Source organism: Heterocephalus glaber, unplaced genomic scaffold (assembly GCF_053883595.1).
Source record: "Heterocephalus glaber isolate CG9 unplaced genomic scaffold, H.glaber_assembly_v1.0 deba00001454, whole genome shotgun sequence".
Classification (NCBI taxonomy): domain Eukaryota; kingdom Metazoa; phylum Chordata; class Mammalia; order Rodentia; family Bathyergidae; genus Heterocephalus; species Heterocephalus glaber.
Window position 1 is genome coordinate 7,513,553 of NW_028258303.1, and position 21,402 is coordinate 7,534,954.

Here is a 21,402-nt window from a genome sequence, read left to right on the forward strand (position 1 = left end):
ATTCTTTCTATTCCCTTGCATATGGCAGCCGTACAATTCAGAAAGTGAAACATATTAAACAAGGATGAAGTTCCCTTCATCCTTCTTTGCCATGGGGCTTGTAGCATCTGAGGTTGGTGCTGATCATCTCTCCATAGATTAATGTTTCCACATATGTAAAGAAATACTGATTGCAGTCCACTGTGTTCTGGGTACAAATCTGGGTCTTACTTTGCTGTCAACAAATCTGTCCTTGTCATCACTGGAGCTTACCTTACAATGTAGCAGTAGAGGAAAGAGATGGAATACAAACAAACTTAAAAATGGCAATGTCAAATGGTGATACATGCCATAGAAGAAAATAAGGAAGAAAGAGCCAAAAAAGGAGAAGATGGGTTGCAGCTTTAAAATGTATTTCTCAAGAAAGGAGAAGGAGCTGAGAAGAAAAACAGTATGTGTATCTTGTATTTTTCAGATGGAAAGAAGAGTAATGAGGTAAGTTAAGTACAAAGGATTAAAAGTAGCATTGTGTTCTGAGATGTTTGAGGAACATGCAAGAGACACTGGTAGAGTGAAGAAGGTAAGGAAGGAGAAGATGAAGAATAGCCATCCTCATGGTCTGAAGCAGGACACTACTTAAGAAATATAATACAAGCAGAAGAAAGACATGATCTGACTTGCCGATTTTATTGCTGCATGTTTGTAGTACAAAATGATTACACAATTGCATAGGTACATAGCCTAATTATCTCCTTGCCCTCTCTTCCCTCTCCCTCAATCTCTTGATTCCTTTCCCTTTTGCCAAAGCTCTGTCTCCTTGTTTCCTATTATCTTTTATCTTATTCTGTAATTTATGTTTTGGTATTCCCACATAGGAGAAATCATGCGGTATTTAAGCTCGTGTGTTTGATTTATTTCACATAGAATTATGGTCTCAAAGTGAATCCATTTTCCTACAATTGACTTGGGTGTATTTTCTTTATCCATATATGTGTTGATGGACAAATAGGCCACTTCCAAGATTTAGGTATTGATAAGTTGTGCTGTTTTAAACATAGTTATGAGTTACATTTAAAAAAGAATGCTGTGTTACTCTGTTGAAAATGATTATTAAGAAGAAGAAGGGACAGAAATAAGAGGAAATATTACTAATTCAGTGAGGGGCAATGTAGCATGGAATAAGGTGCCAGCATCAAAGATGATGGCACATGCAGGTTTTTCTTATATTTGAACTATTAAATGAAGAAAATTTTCTGGTGGATACAATGTGGGGTATGAACAAAGAAGAAAAAGAAAGGAGAGCTCCCACATTTTAGCTTGAGAATCTAAAAAGGTAAAGTTCTATTTATTGATCTAGATACTACATAAGGAAAATAGGTTGAGGGTAGGTATCAGTTTGGGAAATGATATTTGAAATGCTGATTAGATATTCAGTAGTAGATGGTAGTGCTAGTAGGCAATGGAACATGAGAGTGAAAAATTTAGAAGAGTTGTCTATGTTAAGATACAGATGATTGGGAATCTTATACATAAATAATATTTCAAGTTTTAAGGTTTGAGAAAGCAAAAATTAAGACATGCCTCACCTTCCAGTACAATTAGTCACCTTTTAATGTGCAGTGCATTTTAGTTGGTAAGTTGGTACTTCTAATTGTTTTAAATTAATATTATTTATACAGTTTAGATATACATAATGATAACATTCATCAGAGGAGATTTGTACCTGTACAGGATATATCTTGATTCTTCTTTTGTTTCCCCTTCCCCTCGCTTTCTTTCAACCCCTCTTGCCCTCCTTATTTACAAACCTTCATTACTTCTAATGTCTGACTACCTTGAACCCTTGATAAGAAAAGTTTACCAAAATTGTATCACTTAAGGAGTAAATCTACAAGAAGAGGAGGTTCAGACTGAGGCTGGGCAGTATTTCCTCAATCCTGGGTAGATGTTAGAAACACTTCAAGAGACTGACAAATCTCCACTGTTTGGGGTCTTTAGCAAACCACTTGTGTTAGATTCCTTGGAGGTAACACACAGATATCTGGGCTTTTAAATTTGTTTTTAAATCTTCAAGTAAATCTAATGTTCAGCTAATTATTAGAATCATTGTTAGAGGCTGCAGAAGTGACATGGACTAAAAAGACTGATGAGGGAGGGAGGAAAGAGGGGAGGAGGGGGAGAGGGGGGGAGGGAGGGAGAGAGAGAGAGAGAGAGAGAGAGAGAGAGAGAGAGAGAGAGAGAGAGAGAGAGAGAGAGAGAACCCAGAGCAAAAAAAAAAAAAAAAAAAACCTGATTGAAGGTGAGAGTGGTCAAACATTATATCAAGTGATACTAATAGGCCTATATAATGAGTAATAAAAGTTGGTTGTTGGACATAGAAATGTGGCTGTCTTTGTAAATTTATAAAAGATGGTTCCATCAATTCAAGATGAAAGAGAAAGTGTAGAATTGGACAAAGAGTATATAAACAACTCTTTCAAGGACTTTCTACAGGGAAAGCAGAGATATAGGGAGGTAACCTGTGAGGGTAAGGGACTAAAATAGAATTTTTCCAAATGGGATAAAGTACATTTGAGAATGCTTCTGAATATGTACTAAAAAATTGCTTATATATGAATGAAAGGTGAATTACTAAAGCAGTTGCCCTAAATAGGGGAGATATCGGATCCAACAAAAACACGGTGGATTTAGTAAGCATATAAGAATAATAGCATATGTCTCCTTCTTAGCGGGGGAGTGGAGCCCTTGTGCACCGGTGCAGCAGGGTGGAGCTGCCAGAAACAAGCCCCTGAAACTCGCTTCAGATTAGTGACTGGAGAGGGTCCCCAGTTAGCTGCATGGTCACCACCAGGGGTCAGTAACAGTGCAGAGTGCAGTGGATCCCACCCTCAACCTGCTGAACGGGAAACTGTAATGAGATCCTCAGGAGATTTATATGCAGATTCAAATTTGAGAGAGAATGATTTGGAAAGAGGAGTGGGAGAGGTGAAGAATTAGAGAAAATTTGCAGAAAAGCAGACAACCACCTGGGGCCCACCTGAGATTACTGGCCATGATTTAAAATGAGCCCCCGTTCGCATGGTCCTGCATGGTTACCCACATGGCTCACTTACCTGGTCTCAGGTAAAAGATCGCAGAATGTTGTTTTAACCAGAGCTGATATTTTTCGGGAGAGAGGAGAGTAATAAATAAGCAGGACGGTTTATAGTAATTTTTTCCCTTAAATTCTTTTATTGGTACATTTTAGGTATACAATATGTTTACATTTATCATTGGGTGTTTGTACCTGTACATGATGTATCTTGGTTCTTATTTTTTCCCTATTACCTGTGTGCCCTTCACCCCTCCACCCTTCCCTATTTACCAAGACTTTGTTTCCATTTTTTCCTTTTCTCATAATTATAGTAATTTCAAGGAAGTGATGTGTACATGCATTTAAGGTAAGGTAGGGTTCCGACAGAGACGGAAATGGGAGGTTGAGGCATTATTGCTCCCAGCCCTAGAGGGTGAGGACTGTTGGAGTGTAGTGAATGGAAATGTAGTGAAGTGTAATGTAGTGAATGGAAATGTAGTGAAGTGGAAATTTTCCTCTCATTCCTTGATAATTATCATAGATTGCTAAAGATGGTGTTCGACACAATTGCTTATTTTGTCTTTTAAAATCATTCCTTCCAGACTGAACATTGCTTATTTTCCTACCACACTGGGTCGTTTCCACCTTTTGGTGGTAGAATTATTATTCTCTGCTGAAGCAGTGTGGTATCTCCAATTAACTAAAATAAAGATGATTGAATCCTTAGAAAGCAGCCACTATGAAGCTGCTCAGAGAAAAGACTAAGATACACACTTGAAAAGATTATGGTCAGTTTTCTGAAGGTAAACAGATATTGGTTGAGGACAAAAGAGAAAAAAACAAAGTGACCATGCAAATGGAGAAGATTTGAACGAAGCACCTTCACTTAATTGTAGGAGTCGCTTCTATAAAAAATGACTTGGCTGTCTCCAGTGGTGCGGGGAAGCTGGTGTCTGCAGGTTTCCAGAGTGCTGAGGAACTCCTAGAGGCGAAACCCTCCAAACTCAGCAAAGAAGTTGGGATATCTAAAGAGGGAGCCTTAGAAACTCTGCAAATTGTAAGAAGAAAATGTCTCACAAATAAACCAAGAAATGATAGTACATCTGGTACTTCATGCAGGAAGTATACAGCCCTGGTCCTTCTTGAGCATGAGCATACCCAAGGCTTCATAGTTACCTTCTGTTCAGCACTAGATGATATTCTTGGGGGTGGTGTACCCTTAATGAAAACAACAGAAATTTGTGGTGCACCAGGTGCTGAAAAAAAAAAACCCAATTATGTATGCGAATGGCAGTAGATGTGCAGATATCAGAATGTTTTGGAGGAGTGGCAGGTGAAGCTGTTTGCATTGATACAGAGGGAAGTTTTATGGTTGAGAGGGTGGTAGAACTTGCTACTGCCTGCATTCAACACCCTCAGCTTAGAGCAGGAACACACATGGAAGAAGAACACCAAAAAGCTTTGGAGGATTTCATTCTTGAAAATATTCTTTCCCATATTTATTATTTTCATTGTCATAGTTACACAGAGCTACTGGCACAAGTTTATGTCCTTCCTGATTTCCTTTCAGATCACTCAAAGGTTTGATTAGTGATAGTAGATGGCATTGCTTTTCCTTTTCATCATGACCTTGATGACCTATCCTTCTGTACTCGATGACTAAATGGCCTAGCACAGCAAATGATCAGCCTGGGAAATCATCACAGATTAGCTGCCAGCTTGAACTTCCTGTGAAACCCAGGCTGGCCTTGAACTTGTGATCCTCCTGCCTCAGCCATATAAAACTTCAATTATAAAAGTAAAATTATTCCAGTGCTCCCAGGAAATTTTAACCTACCAAATGACATCAAAGATTGATAAAAATAAGACTTTACTGGTTGCTGCTTTAGGGGAGAGTTGGGGTCATACTGCTACAATTAGGCTAATTTTTCACTGGGACCAAAAATTAAGGTTGGCAACATTGTACAAATCACCAAACCAGAAAGAAAGCACAGTACTGTCTCAAATCACACCTCAGGGATTTAGAGATGCTGTTCCCACTGCGTGTTTATTGCAAACAGAAGATTCACTGAATTCCCGAAAAAGGTCTCGAGATCCAGATGAAGAACAGTAACCCCAAAAGGATCGAACTCAGGTCCTTGTGCTTGTGAGGCAGGCGGCAAAACCACTGAACTAAATCCCCGGCCCTGGCTTGAACTTTTGATCTTCCTGTCTCAAACTCCCAGAGTGCTGGGATTACAGGCCCAGTTACCTGGCTGTTTTTGATGAATCCTCCAGGTTAGAAATGGGCATCTGCTGACTAGAATAAGGGCATGATCAGTATTATTCTGAATTTTCACATGTATTTATCCCAAGCAAATATATAAAGATAATTAAAAATTAGACTATAATAAAGGTAAAGATTTTATCACCAAAAAAAAAAAAAGGAAAAAGAAAAAATGACTCAGCTTTAAGCTTTACCTCTGGTTCCAGTCCAAAAAAGACCATCAACTGTCATCTACCACACTTATAATATTGCAAAGTTTAAAGAGCCCATGTAACCTGTCAAAGAAAAAACTGCACTGGAGAAGTTAGGTAGTATTTCCTTCAAGGTGATTGCAGTTGCGAGAAAGACTATGCAACCAAAGAGAGAGGTTGAGCTCTGCTGAAAGGAAAGGCAGTGGAGCTACACAGCAGAGTGGGCAGAGAGGAGCCAGAGGACTTCATCAGGGAGGAAGTGACTGATGTCCCCAGACCCTCTGTTTGCTAACTGGTGCTTTTTGAACTTACGCTCCCACTCTCTCACAGAGACTGGGAGACAGGGGAAACACATTTCTGCTGATTACAATTCAGAGAGATGGCTCCCAGATCCACCAGAATGATGTCCCTGGGTTCTGGCAGGAGGCTAGGTAAAAATTTCTATCTCAGAGTAGTAGAGAAAGGGTTCACATTTGCATGTTTTTGAAGAAAAAGCTCCAGAACCTATGAAGGAAATCTGTCTACATTTTTGTTCCCCTGAGGATCACATTAAGGACTTCTTGAACAATCCCATGGCCTCAAAATCTGTTCTGTTAATAACCCATAATCTAATGATGACTAGTGATGAATAGCCTTCCAATAGAGAATAGGGACCTTGGGAATCTTAGATATTAATTGGTATAAAAATAAAACTTGTCTCCTTGTTAAAGTTGAGCTGTACTGAGTCATTTAGTGATAACCATAGTGTTCATAGTAATCACCACTTCCCATGATCACAATTTAGGCAGCCTCCTAGTAGACACTTTATATATTTTTATTATTTAGCACTTAACACAACTGTGTTATGCTTAATATTAACAAATCTATTAGCACTAAATATAAAAGAGAAGAAATGTGTTCAGTAAAATGGATACAGCAAAATTGTCCTGTTAGAACTGCCATTTGGCACAGGTTTTGCTCTGGAATATTGTTCATATTTATGAACATTCTTAGTTAATTTTTAAATTGTAAGTTGAAAAGTCTGTTCTGTTTCTGACATTAAATATCAAGAGAGTGAATATTCAAAATAAAATCCAAAGTTCTTCAATTTCAAATCAATTACTACTATAGCTCCTAAACAGTATTTATTAATTGCTATTAATGATTTAGATCACTCTCAGCACTGCATGACTTGGTCATTTAAAAAGTATACATATATGTATATACGTGTATATAAATATGTACTATATATATGCATATGTATACATATTTACCTTTGCTAATAATGATATCCGCATATTGACATTTGTGTTGCAGAATAGTATGTATACAATTCTCTTTGACACTGGCTTACATTGTGCTAGGAAAACAACTTAGCAAGCAGCTATAATACACTTTTTTCAGTGTGGTACAACCCGGTTCTGTGCAGCAGTGAGTGAGAGGAGCCTGGCTCAGGAACTGTTTCTCTAGATACCAGAGTACCAGATCATCAGCAGGCCCTCAAGATATTCTTGGTTTATGCATGCATTTATTTTCTCAGGTATTCTATCATAAAAATAAAGCATCACCAATACCAAAAATTATTATTTTTTTAAATTGCCCGTGTTTCCCTAGTTGAGAACAATCTATTCCACAGTTCTGAAATGGATTTATGGAACTCTCTCATATTTGTGCATAGATATTTTACTCTTTGATTTCATCTGGTTAAATTTTGTTTTATTTTAATTTTTCTTACTCCCCCAGAAGTAATGTGAAGCTACCTATAGTTCCTGATAAATTTTATACCTCTTTGAAATGTCATTAAACATTTATTAGAAAACATGAATGATCTTAAAATAAATTTAATGATCCCTGAATTTTAAAAAAATCTCTTATCTCTAGTTTCTTGTTTTCCTTTCTTTTTCCTTCACTCATTTTCATTTATCTCTGCTTTTCCTTTTCTGTAACACAAATGTTGATAGCGTTATTAGCTAAACATGGAAGCCTTCCATTTACTATGTGCTTAATATGACTACTTTACAAAGTACATTTTAAAACCTCACTATTTTAAAATGATTACTCAAAATAAATATTATTTTATTGTACAAATGAATAAACTGAGGACTATAGAATTGATATGAAGAAGTCAAAATGAAATAAATGGCTAGGTATGATAGGAAAACAGAAATATATGACATCAAATTTCATGAAACTTGCATTATTTCCACATAACTATCATACCCTAAATTTAGACATATTCGTACTACCTACCACCAGACTTTACTTGGGAATATGGAGATGCCTCTGGAAAATGAATGACATGAGTGCATAATTACACTAAATTAATCTATCCTTTAAATATTGCCAATTAAAATCTTGGTTGTGTCCTTTGATAAAATTTATTCAAAGAACTATGCAATTGTTGCAGACAATGAAAATATTTTAGGTGGTAATATTAAATCGTAATAAAATTTGTCTAGGAAAATGTTGGAAACGGTGCTTGTAATGACATCTACATACTTATTTACCTTAAAAGCTCAGTTACAAAATATCTAATACTTTTCAATCTTTACCTTAATTTCAGAAGTTACTTTTCTATTTTATCATTATGTTTGGCATGGGTTGACTAAAAAGGTATTTTTTTAATTCTAAAGTATAAATATGATAGAGAAAGAAAATAATAGAATTGAAAAGCAAAGGTATTGTGTAGTGCTTAACTCCTGTGATAAAACTTGACCATTTCAAATATTGATAGAAAAGATGACTTTGAAAGAAAAATGCCTTTATGTAATCCTGCAAATGATTCTCATCTTAGTTTTAAAATTTGAAGTACAGTTTTAAATGAGGATTAGTGAATAAATTACCCAAAACATTTAAGTAGCTCTAAAGCCTGGTTGAGAAGAATGCTATTAGTGAGACAAAAATTTTTCAAGAGGGCTCTACAAAGCCAAAGCCAGTCTAGCTCTACAGATCAGTCAGAAACAAAACACATATTACACTATGGCAATTTTAATGCTATCACTTGGAGTGGAAACTTGGAGATTTGTTGTTGTGAAGCAAAACTGCTAAGAATTTTTAAGCGCTTGAAGTTCTAACATGGACTAAAATCATCAGTAAATACAAATGGATCAAACAATGGTGTGCCGGTTATTAATCAAAACCATGCATAGAAGCAGAAGGAAAAAGACTAATAGGCAGAGGCACCTGGTTTACCTGGCTTTTTCAGAGGAATAACTCTTCTACCTGAATGAATAATTTAGATAATTGACATTTACCCCATTAAGGGTCACAATTATTTTCTGTTTTAACCATTTTTGATAAATATCATTCTAAAATGAATTACATACCGACATGCCTCATTAAATGAGAGGTATGGGGGATAATCTAACTGTTCTTTGATGACATAGGGCCAGGCCGGTAAACATAACAGAAAAGTACGAGTTTGGTGTTTAGATGAATTTAAAAACAGACTGCCACAATCATTGACTCTTGAGTAAGTTATGGTTACTTTAGATATTTACTGTCTGATCTCTATTTCTATAATTGGGGATAAAAATATGTTATTGTGAACATTCAATATTAAGGTATCTGCCGATTACTAGTACACAGTAGGCATTCAAAAATGTTAGTAAGCATTTCACCATGACATCAATTGATACTCTGATATTGAGATGAATGCAGAAATTATTAAAGGGATTTAAGAGAAAAAACTTGAATTACATGAAGTGTTCCATGTTTAAAAGATCACAGCATTGACTAAGTAAGAGAAGAACAACTTGACACACAAAAAAATACTGATAAACTTACTCAAGAAAAAATTAAGGAAACCAAGGAAAAAGTGAGCACAGAGTATAAAAGTAGATGAAGGTTTTGTTTTGTGATATGTGTGTGCAAGTACCTAGTGTATTCTAAGATGTTGAAGTTGTCACTCTAGGCTTTTAAAGCTGGGACAATCATAAAAACACACAAAATATGGCAAATATCCATTCTCTGCAATTACATGAAGAGTATTTGCTTTTCTGCATATTTAAATTAATTATTTGTGCTTACCTCTGGGCTCTTTATTTTTATTAGCATAAGTTTATGATACAGAATAAATACAATCATCATGGGGACCTGGTACATGCACATATCACATCTGGATCCTTGTACTTCTGTTTCCCTTCTTGTCTCTTCCATTCCCCATCCCAGATCCCCTTTCTATCTTCACATAGTCTACCTCTCTCTTTTTTATCATCTGTCTTTTATTTTGCTCTTTATTTATACTTTGGGTATCTCGCATAAGAGAAACCATATAATATTTGCCCTTTGGCTTCTGATTTATTTCACTTAGCATTATGGTCTCAAGGTGCATCTATTTTCCTACAAGTGACTCAAATTTATTTTTCTTTATGGTTTAATACTCCTCTGTGTGTGTGTGTGTGTGTGTTTATTATCCATTAGTGTGTCGATGGACATACAAGCTGCTATACACATGGGCATACATATGTAACTATAATATGATGTCTTTAATACTGTTGAGAGGATTTCTAGGTAGAGGTGCATTTGGCAGGTAATATCACAAGTTGTAGTTTGTATATTATGACCATTATCCATTCAAAAAGATTGTTTCTCCTGCTATTTTTCATATTTTGTACTAGTTTGGGTTATTTCTGAAGAATAGAAACAAAGAAAAATGCCTTTGCTATCCAACATTAAATTGAAATCTTATAGTATTAATTTTCAACAAGTAAAATAAGAAAAATGGCTCATTTTTTTCCTCAAAATTGCATTGCCGATTTTATTCAGAATTCTCTGTCCTTTTTTTTTGTTTCTCTGCAAATTTTATTTTTTTGTAGCAAAACATTTATTGGTGCATTTTAGATATACACAATAATAACACTCCTTGTAGGGAATTTACACCCATACATGATATATCCTGCTTCTTCTTTTATTCCCATCCCTCCCCTTGACCTCTCATATGCAAAAACTTTGTTTCCAATTTTTCCTTCTATTTTCACTTTTTTCTTCTCCAACCATTCCCCCTGCCTTGTTCTCTTTCCCATTTGAACATTTTCTTCCCATTTCCCAAAATCTATTATATATTTTAGTACTTATTTCCACTTTTGGTTAAAATAAAAATTGATGTAAAATATGAGAGGCAAAACTCAATAGTACATATAATAACATTATCTATGAAGAATATAGTATATGTATATATATATGTATATCTTGCCAATTTCTTCTACTAGTAATCTAATATTTCATTCACTTTAACTCTTCCACAGCAACAAATACCTACACATAGCAAAATTATCAATGTAAAGAAAAAGTCAGATCTTATGTTCAGTAGAGCTGGTCATTAGAAAATTAAAGAAAAGAAAAGAAATAAAATAATAAATAAGATAAGTTTGAGGAAATAATTTTGAAAAGAATAAATGCCCCTGATTGCATGTATAAGTTTTGCTTTTTTCATGTTTTAGCTGTTTTTAAAGGAAAGTTTAAGAATTATATTATTCTTACTAGGCTGCTAAACCCATGAAGGACAAACTTAATGACATTTTAAATTTTCATAATTACTTTTAATTATGCTTTCAATAAAGCACAAATTAGTTAAGATGTGTGCAAACTGGATTGAGAAAGGACTGAAATCATTTCTAATGATCAATATAATGGTTATACTATGTTCAAAATCAGTATTTTATGACATCTTTATTAATTGTATTTAAAATAGCTTTTTACATATTAATAAAGTGCTCTATTTATTTAATTGGAAAAAGATGGCTATAATGCTCTTAATAGGCAAGACAGGGAAATATAGGGAGTTACTTCTTCAGAAACCGCTGTTAATTGTGACATGCCAGAGTGTTATTTTGTCCAAGAGAACATGCGTTCTTAAGAGAGTCACACTTAAGCACATTGTGAAAGATCTATGCAATTAGAATGAGAACACATTATAGAAAGAAACTAATAGAAGAAAACTTTCAAAATCAACTCAAGCAAATTATAATCCTAGATATACTAATAAGTTAAGGATATATTAAGTCAAGGAAATATTTTTCTATTGTTGGCATTCAGGGACACCAATAAATAGACACAGCATGACTATACTTAAATTTCTGACCTTATTTATTCTATTGTGTCTGTCTTAATCACTTCTTTTTAACCCAGTTTTACTGAGGAGTGATTTGCCAAATACAATTTGTGTGTATTTAAAATGTGCAAAGTGATGTTTTGATATATGTATACATTGTGAACTAATTACTACAATCAAGCTGATGCACACTGAGGCCCACATCATTACCGCTAGACTCATTTGTGTAGTGAGAATACTTAAAATCTGTCTTTGCAAATTTCAATTATTGAACTATAGTCATATACTATATATTAGGTCTCCAGAACTTGTTTATCTTGTAGCTCAAAGTGTTTATCATTTGACTGACATTCCCTATTTCTTCCACTCTTCAACCACTGGTAAATATTCTACCCTTTCTGTGAGTTTTAATTTTTTTTTACTTTGGAGATATGAGATTCTGCAGTATTTGTCTTCCTGTGCCTGGCTTATTTTACTTACCATAACGTTCTCCAGGTTCACCTAAGTTGTTGCATGTGGCAAGATTTCTTTCTTTTTAAAGGCTGAATATTCTCATTCTGTGAATATCTAAGTGTGTGTATAATATATATTTTATAATATGTAATACAATGTTCCTATGTATATACTTGATATATGTTTATATGTATAATATATTGTATATGTATAACATGTATAATATATTTATATGTATAATATATAACCATCCCTTATTCAAAAATACAAAATCTGCTTATGCTTCAAAATCCAAAAGTGTGAGGTTAAATTATTTGGTTTAAAATCTATTTTGTCTGATGTACGTATAGCTACTTCTGGACTCCTGTGGTTTGCATTTCAATGGAATATCTTTCCTGTGACTTTACATTTTGTGTGTCAATAAAGGAGGGATTATTGCAGGGAGCATATATTTGAGTCTTGTTTTTATTTCTGAACACATAATAACTGTACATATTTATGGGGCACAATGTGATATTTTAACATATGTATACAGTGCACACTGATCCAATCATGGTAGTGTTTTTATCTGCTTATTTCTTTATGGTTGGGGCCTTTGTGCTTCTCTCTTCTAGCTCTTCATAAAATATATAATATGCCATATGATATTTTTCATTTTTTAATTGATTCAGGGTCTGGATGTCTTTTATTGTAGAATTTATTTCACTTACATTATTGGGAGGTAAGAAATTACTATTGCCTATTGGTTAATCATTTTTAGTTCCTTCATTCCCCTTTTTTGGTCATCTTTTGTGAATTGATGCATTATTTATGTTTTTAATTATTCTATCTTTTGCATATCTACTATAGGATTTGGGTTTTTTGTTGTTTACTTGAAATTTACCTAAAATATACTATCATTATAACAGTAAATTTTAAGCTAATAAAAAGTTAACTTGGATGATTTACAGAATTTACTTATATTTCTTCCTACTTTTATGTTTTTGATACCAATTTATAGCTCTGTAAACTATGTATCCATTAAAAATTTTATAATTATAGTAATAGTTATTTCCATTATCTTTTAACTTTTAACTAGAGTTAAAAATTAATTACACATCATCAATGGAGTACACTGAATTTGACTATATACTTAATTTTACCAGCAAGTTTTATACTTTATGTATTAGTCAACTTTCCCATTGCCTAAACAAAATATCTTACACTCACAAATTAAAGAGAAGGTGTTTATTTGTTTGATTTTAGAAGGTGCACTTCATGGTCAGCGAGCTCCAAAACAGGCCTGCCACGGCTGAAGGGTGCAGCAGAGCAAAGTTGCTGAGCTCATGACAGCTAGAAAGTAAAGTAGGGGAGCAGCGCCAGAGAGGAAGGGACCAAGGACTATACATAAAGCCCAATGTCATGCCTCCATGCCTCCATACCTCACCCAGATATTCTCCAAAATGTGCTCTGCTAATTCGCTAGGTAGCTCCAATGCCAGTCCTGTTGACAATTCAGTTTAACCGTCACATTTTCACGTGTATTCATGTTACTAATTACCATCTTTTGCGTTCAGCTCAACCTTTCCTCCTAGTGGTGACGAACTCCGTCAGTTATATTTGTCTGAGAAAGACTTTGTCTCTGCTTCATCTTGAAAGATAGCTTTGCCAGTGAAATGTGTTGGCTAACAGTTTTCCTTTCAGCATTTTGAATACATTATCCCACTTCTTTTTGTCCTGTTAGGTTTCTGGTAAGAATTCTGCCCATGATCTTATCAAAGTTCCCTTGCATGTGATGACTCACTTTTCTCTTGTTCCTCTCAAAGATCTGTTTCTTTGATTTTTAGCAATTTGTTTCAATGTGTCTTAGTAAAGCACTCTATAGGGTGACTTTTTAGGGAACTTTTGAATTTGATGGATCTGAACTTCCACACCTCTCCATATTTGGGAAGTCCTTAGACATTATTTTTTCAAGTAAGTTTTATCCCTTCTATGTTTTTCTCCTTTTTGTATTCCTATAGTAAGTACATAATTGTATTGATTATATCTCATTTTCTGTAGGATTATTTTATTCCTTTCCATTCTTCTTTTCTCTCCTGATTGGATAAATACTCCTGAAATGTCTTTGAATTCACAATTGTATTTGATCAAGTTTGCTATTGATGTTTTCTACTGCAATTTTTGCTTCATTATTCTATTTGTCTATTCTAGAATTTCTTTGTTTTTAAATGACTTTGATTTTTTTTTTTATTGAAACTCATTTTTATTCTGTATTGCTTTCTTGACATTGTGTTGTCTGTATCCTCTTGTAGTTGTTGATCATCAGTTATTTTGAATTTCTTTTCAGGCAATTTGTAGATCTCTACTTTTTATGATTTATTTTTAACTGGAACTTTGCTTCCTTGGATGTCTTGCTTGCTTGATTAATTTTGATCCATATCTGCTTGCATGATGTCTCTGTGTGCTAAAGTATAAACCCTTACTCTTTTCAAAGATAGTGTTTGGTAATTAAATAGTTTTTTTTGCCTTTTCCATGGACTTATGACACCTTTCTGAGGTGACAGTCAAGTAGAGATAGAGCTGGATCACTTAACTATTGCCAAATCCAAAGTTGGGGCTAAAATTGGCATTCTTATTACTAGGAATATGAGCAGATGTAGTATCTCCTAGATTCTTGGTGCACAGTATTATCTCTGGGTTCATAGGTAAGCTGAGCTCCACTTGTGTTCCTAGACCTCCTCTTGTTTCTGTGGTTGAGCTCATCAACGGTGGGTCTAATGCCAGGTGTGAGGATAACTGAATTCTAGCTCTCTGAACTAGGTAGCTTGATTTTAGATCAGTGGTAAGGGAAGGCTGATTCTGGGTCAAAGGCTCCCTTTAACACTTATGGCAGTGGGATTGGAAGAGTTTCAGATAAACATGACCCCCATTTGTTCCTTTGGTGATCAGAACTGTCCTAAATGATGGCTGAATGGGACTATAAATGAGTCTCAGAACTTCCTCAAATTTCATAGCTAGAGCTGACGTTAGGGTCCACAGCAGGACTAGAAGTCATAAATGTACTGCTAGGGATATAGATGGACACTTCTGAGTCCCTGAGGGGACAATTCTAAGAGCAGGACTGGAGCTGAGTCCCAGGTTCACTTCAAGATCCATAATTAGGCTTCAAGTTAGTGAACCTGTGATCAGGGATACAGATGTACATATCTCCTGCAAGGTCTCTCTGAGGGCAGAACTCATTCCAGGGACTAGGACCACATAACAGGACTGTAAAGAGATTAGGACCACATCATAGGAATACTTCAGAATCCAAGATTGAGTCCACACTGATGGGGTGTTATTGGGGAAATGCACAGGTGTGTCTTCTGCCACATCCCTATATGGGTGGTGCTAAGCTCTGACTGGCAGCAGAGTGGGGATGGATCTTGTTTACAGGGTCGCTTCAGGATCTGCAGTCAAATCCTTGCCAGGGGACCAGATCAAGGGTCTTCCTAAGTCCCTGGGGAAGGGGGACAAGTTGCATGACTTCAGCCAAGTGGAGCTAGAATTATGGACCCAGCAGATGAACCTGCTATCAGGTTGCAACTGGGGCCATATTTGGTGAGTCTGCCACTAAGATTTGGTTCTTCCATCTCAAAAGAGTCTTTCTGATCTTCAACATCATTAAGCTTTCATAATATCTTTCCTTGATGCCAAAATTCCCACCGTGGCACTTTTATCCATTGATAGCTATCAGATCATTGCTTTATTTGAGACCTTACTCTGAATAACTTCTTCAAGATATCTTCAAGATATGCTTTAGGATTACTCTGGCAATGAAATTAGATTTAATTTTCTGAAGAAAATCTATACTTTCTCTTTCAACTTTGAAATATAATTTTTCTGGATAAAGAAGTTCGGGTTAAAAGTTATCTGTTGTTTTCCTCATGTTTGTAAAATAGCCCATTATCCCACCTCAGTCTTCCCTTAGTTGCTTTCAGTATTTTTTCCTTGTCTTTATTTTTGCAATTTCTAATGATATACCTGTTCTGTTTACATGTGTTGATACTTACATTATTCTCCTCTTTGATGTTCTCTGACCTCTTGAATTTGAGGTTTTGTGTATATCACTAGGTTTGAAAATGTTAGAGTGATTGTTTCTTCAAACTTTTTTTCCTGTTATTTTCTCACTTTCTTTTCCTTCTTGGTTTCTAACTACATTTTCTATATTATTTTACACCACAGGCCATGTAGGCTCTTTTTATTGCTGTTTTTCACTTTATATTTTATTTTATTTATTCTGACCTCATCTAGTTAATTAATTCTTTTAATGGGTATATGATTATACTAATGAGCCCATCAAATGAATTTTTAATATCTCTCTCTGTCTCTTTTTTTCTCTTTCCCTATACACACACATGCACACACACACACACACACAAAATTTTCTAGTATTTCTGTATTTCTGTTTGATTATTTCTTAGAGGTTTCATCTTTGTTTTGAATTATTATAGCTGACCTGGCATGTTTGACTACATTTTGTATTAGTTTTTAAAACTATGAATTACAGTTATTTAAAATTCCAATATGATCTTTTCAATATATGTGTAATATCTAACTCTGGTTCTGACAATTGCTTTACCTTTTTGTTTCTTCCTGTTCTTTGGTTTTCCTCATCATATTTTGATGAAGGCTGGATATGTTTTATTTGGTTATAGGTACTGAGGTAATCAGCCTCTTAAGCAAAAAATTATGCTAATTTAGTCCAACTTTGTGCTGTGTTTGAGTTATGTTGTTGCTGTGAACACTGTGGGCCACATATTCTTGGACTATTTTTAATATTTGTTCTTAGTTTTGGGACTTACCCTCCCACCATTACTCACACAGAATCTGTCTTTTTAGGCCTCTCAACTATAAACCACTGGTATTTCTGCTAAAGGCTTATTAATGCAGCAGAAATATATAGGAGAGGGAGTTAATGTTCTGAATAAGTTTCTTGTCTATGGTGTAAAAAAGAGCTTGTGTCTTGGGAGCATGGGGTTCAAAAATGTTCCTCCATAGCTACAGCTCTTTTTTACTGTCCCATTTTCTCACTCAGCTGCAATCATGTCCATCACTACTCTTAGAAAATGGGTTTGAGGTGCTCTTCTCTGTTGATTGAAGCATTTGTAGCTTTCTTCTTAGGTAACACAGTGTTGTGTGCTGAATTGTGTCATCCCAAAGTTAATATGTTGAAACTGCAAACATTATTGTTTCAAATGGGAATGCATTTGATACAGGGCTTTAAAGACTGATTAAGTTAAAATGATGCTCTCATCCAGACTGACTGGTGTCCTTAAAATAAGAGGAAATTGGAATTTACAAGGAGACACCAGGAATGTAAATTCACAGAGAAAAGGCCTGTGAGTATACAGTGAGAAGGTAGCCATCTATGTGCCAAGGAGAGGCCTCAGAAGAAACCAAAGCTCCAAATGCCTTGATCTTGGGTTCTTAGCTTCCAGAACTAATTTTGTATTGAAAATAAGTTTTCTATTGTTTAAGCCACCCAGCCTGTGGTCACTGTTATGAAAGCTGTAGCAAACCATTACAGACAGGAGACTGGGGGTTTGACTGAAGTGCCTTGTTTAACTGAGAGTGAATATAGTATGTGTCCTCAGTCTGTCTTCTCCTGCAGACTGAAGCTTTGCTTGAGAAGGCAAGGATTTAAGTGGCCACCCTCCCCTGCTGAGTGTCTCAGTGCATTTCCTTGTCATTCCTGTGAAGGTCTGGTAGGGTTCTTGAAGAAAACCCTGGAAAATGGTGGGATCCGTCTTTGTTTATACACCAAGATATTCTCAGTTTCATTATACTCCACCATGACAGCATGCAATTTTTTAGTTGAATATTCCTCTCAGAGGATGTGGAATCCAATTTTTTTCCATAGTTAGGCAAATGCTTGGTTCCTTTCTCTATCTGTGGGTATCTGTCTCCCTTTGTTATGGCTGTTTGTTTCATAGATCTTATTTAATAGCTCCCTAAATATTTATTAATTTACTGAAAGTCCAATGTTTTCTTGTTATAAAGGTGGGAGTTTTTCTCTTTTTATTTAGCTCACAATGTCTCTAAGATTAAACTGGAAGCTGTGTTTGGATATGTAAAACATTTATAAATAGTATATATTTAATTGAGCCCTGCTTACTCTTACAGACAAGAGAATCTTTTTATCTAGAGTATAATTTTGAAAATGGAAGTATGTGTTTTCCATAGTATACATTTAATATTTTTTCTATCTAAGATATATTGCTATTTACCACACCCAAATTCACTTAGAAAAGTTTACTCTTCCCCTCTGTGTCCACTAACCAATGGCACATTTCCTGGACTACACTAATATGTTATTACTTCTGAAAACTGGATAGTGGACAGAATGGCAATGAGACTGAAAATGGTTGGATTCACACTTATCTCAAGAGTATAATATTGACTGTAATCATTTTACTAAAAAAGTATTATTTTCTATCTATTTTCTGGACCTTAGAGATATCTTAGTTTCTATAATTTTAGGTCTAATTTTCTAGTATCCAACAGACTCTGTGTTTCAAGTGTCCTTTCCATAACATCTATTTGCTTCTTTTTTTTTTTTTTTTGTACCAGGGATCGAACTCAGGACCTTGCACTTGCAAGGCAGGTGGCAGAACCACTGAGCTAAATCCCCAGCCCATATTTTGCTTCATTTAGATAGAACGAGTTTCTGCTTTTGCAGTCAGATAATTCTGATAATCGTCACAGGGAATGCTGCTTTCTGTCTGACAGGTGACAAATGGGAAGGTTCATTTTACATTTCTTTTGTATATTTCAGTTACCCCTGTATAACATTTGAATCTGTTTAAACCTGCATTATCCTCAAAGCTTGCCTTGGAGATAAAACATTAAGGAATTGTAATAATTAATCAGTAAAGTGACTCGAGCATGGCACACTCAGCAGGGAGACTGCAACTGGGGCAGGTGTTCAGCAGTTCAGCCAAATGTACACTTGGTCAGAGCACAACAATCATCGGAGTTGATGGTGAGAGGGAGGGGCACTAGGCCGTTAACTCTCCCTGCAGGAGTTCTCCTACTTTCTTCATATGTCCTAGATATTTGACTCCATCAGCACTGTTCTCTCAAGGGTGGCACTGATGAGACACAATGAGAGTGGGATGCAATAACTCAAGCTTTTAGCTAGTGAACATTCAAAGAGGAGGCAGAGATGAATTTAACCTAAAGTAAATTGTTCCTATTATTGGACAATATTATTTTCATATAAAGATAATAAATACACAATATGAAACACTTAAGTATCAAAGAATAATAATACAGCTTATAAAAGACAAAAAAATCAAAAAGGAAAGAAGGCAAAATTAAAAATTAACTAAAAATGGACCTTTTTGCATATCTAGAATGTTAAGTGCAGTGCAATGTAACTTTTTTGGGGGGGAGAACCGGGGATCAAACCCAAGACCTTGGTTATGACCCAGTTGTGGTGCCACTGAGCTAAATCCCCAACCTGTAACTTTTGATTATAGAAATACTTTTGTCATTGTAGCAAGTTTATCTTGAGTGTAGTAACATGTCATATATTTGCATTTTCTGCATCTGGTACTGAGTTTGACATATAACTTCATAGTACAGTTTTAAGGAACAAATAAGTAAGTAATAATACTACAAGAACTAAAGGAAAAGTACTCAACAAATTCCTATCATTGCACCTTAGATTATGTTTTTATTAGTCCATGTGTGTAGTACATAACATTGCATTCCTTGTGTGGAGTTGGTCCAGGTATGTAACACACGTTAATTCTGTTTTCTTTCTCTTCTCCCCTTCCCTCCCCACTCCCTCCATCCCTTGACCCCTTCTCCCTTGAAAAAGATCTACCACCCTACTTCCTATTATCTTTGCTTTTGCTCTTCATTTATATTGCGAGTTTCACATTTAAGAGAAACTATGTGATATTTAAGCTGTGCATCTCTGTCTAATTTATTTCTCTTAACATTGTGGTCCTGAGGTTGTTGGTTCAAAGTACTAAGAATAAGCAACAATTAGAATTTCATCCTCAGGTCCTCCCTAAATGTCTGGTCTGCATCATTCAGTGTGAGTTTCTAAGAATTACAAACATAAGAAGATAGAATGGTATCTAGATAATTTAGTTTATGCATAATCTTGCCTTAGTCTGTTGATTTAAATACAGACTAAAAAATGTTAGTAGGCTGAGTAATGGCAGCCCACAGATGGACTCATCCTAATAATTGTCTAGGAATATGTTGCCTTACATAACAAAAAGAATATACTACTCTTCTTTGCATTGTCACAATGAAGTGCCTGAGACAAATAACTTTATAAAGAGGAAATGCTTATTTAGCTCTAAGTTTGGAGGTTTAAGGCATGGTGCATGGACCATGGACAGTGATGAATGGCAATGGCAGGACAGTATGTCAGAGGAAATGGTCACATCTGGGAATCACATCTGGTGTCTATAATATTATTTAGTCCCATGTTTATGGCTCTAAGTCCAGCATCGAAATCTAGAGTTTTTAATGTGTTTCATACATACATCATCTATCTTCTGAGTAGCACCATTAGAATACCTGCTCACCCAGTTTCTGTAACAGTAAAATCAAATTTGCAAAACTTTCTGTCTTCTCATTTTTACTGAATTTTACTAGATGTTAAAATTTTTTAATGATTTTAGAATAATAAAGTCTGAAGCTGAGAATGTTCTTTGAAATTAGTCATAATAATTTTTCCTGATTAGGAAACTCTATGCAAAGGATACCTGCAGAATTGGAATGAAAGCACATTATTAATAAAACCAAGCCTATAACACTCATTGTTAAAGTCAAATTAGGAAAATATGAATCACACGATAGACTTCAACTTTGTGTATTTCTTTTTCTACAGCAAAATTGCCCTCCTCTTCCTCTTGGCTTCTTAATTTATTAACTTAGAGTAAGTTCTACCTGCTCATAACCCCATCCCATTCCCACAAAGTTCCGAAAAAATGTTATTGGCCAGACATAGATTACCAGTTATTTTAGAAAACATCAAATGTAAGTGAGAAACAAAACAAGTTGTGAAAAGAAGACACTTAGAGGAAACATTCAATATAGAGGACAAAAAAAAAAAAAAGAACTTGAAATAGTGATTAGAGTCCAAAGGAATAAAAGACACTGTTCCAAATAATAAAAGGAAGATATTATAAAAGGAAAATTCAGAGAGTAAAAAAGAAATATTGGGAATGGAAAATTGAAGAACCAAATGTAATATTCAATATTTACTCAGTAGTTACTCAAAAACACTTATTGAACACCTATTGTGGCATAGAATATTTTCAGAAATTGGAAAAAGTCAGTGAACAAAGCAAATAAAGATCTCTAAATTCATGGAACCTTTCTTTTAGTAAGGGAAATCAAATGTGAAAAGGTTCTAGATGGAA

General features: G+C 35.0%; 1 pseudogene; it reads left to right on the top strand.

Annotated features, from left to right (window-relative positions):
- Positions 1-2,388: 2,388 nt before the first annotated feature.
- LOC101702747 (DNA repair protein RAD51 homolog 3-like) lies at positions 2,389-5,165 on the top strand (annotated as a pseudogene).
- The last annotated feature ends 16,237 nt before the right edge of the window (positions 5,166-21,402 follow it).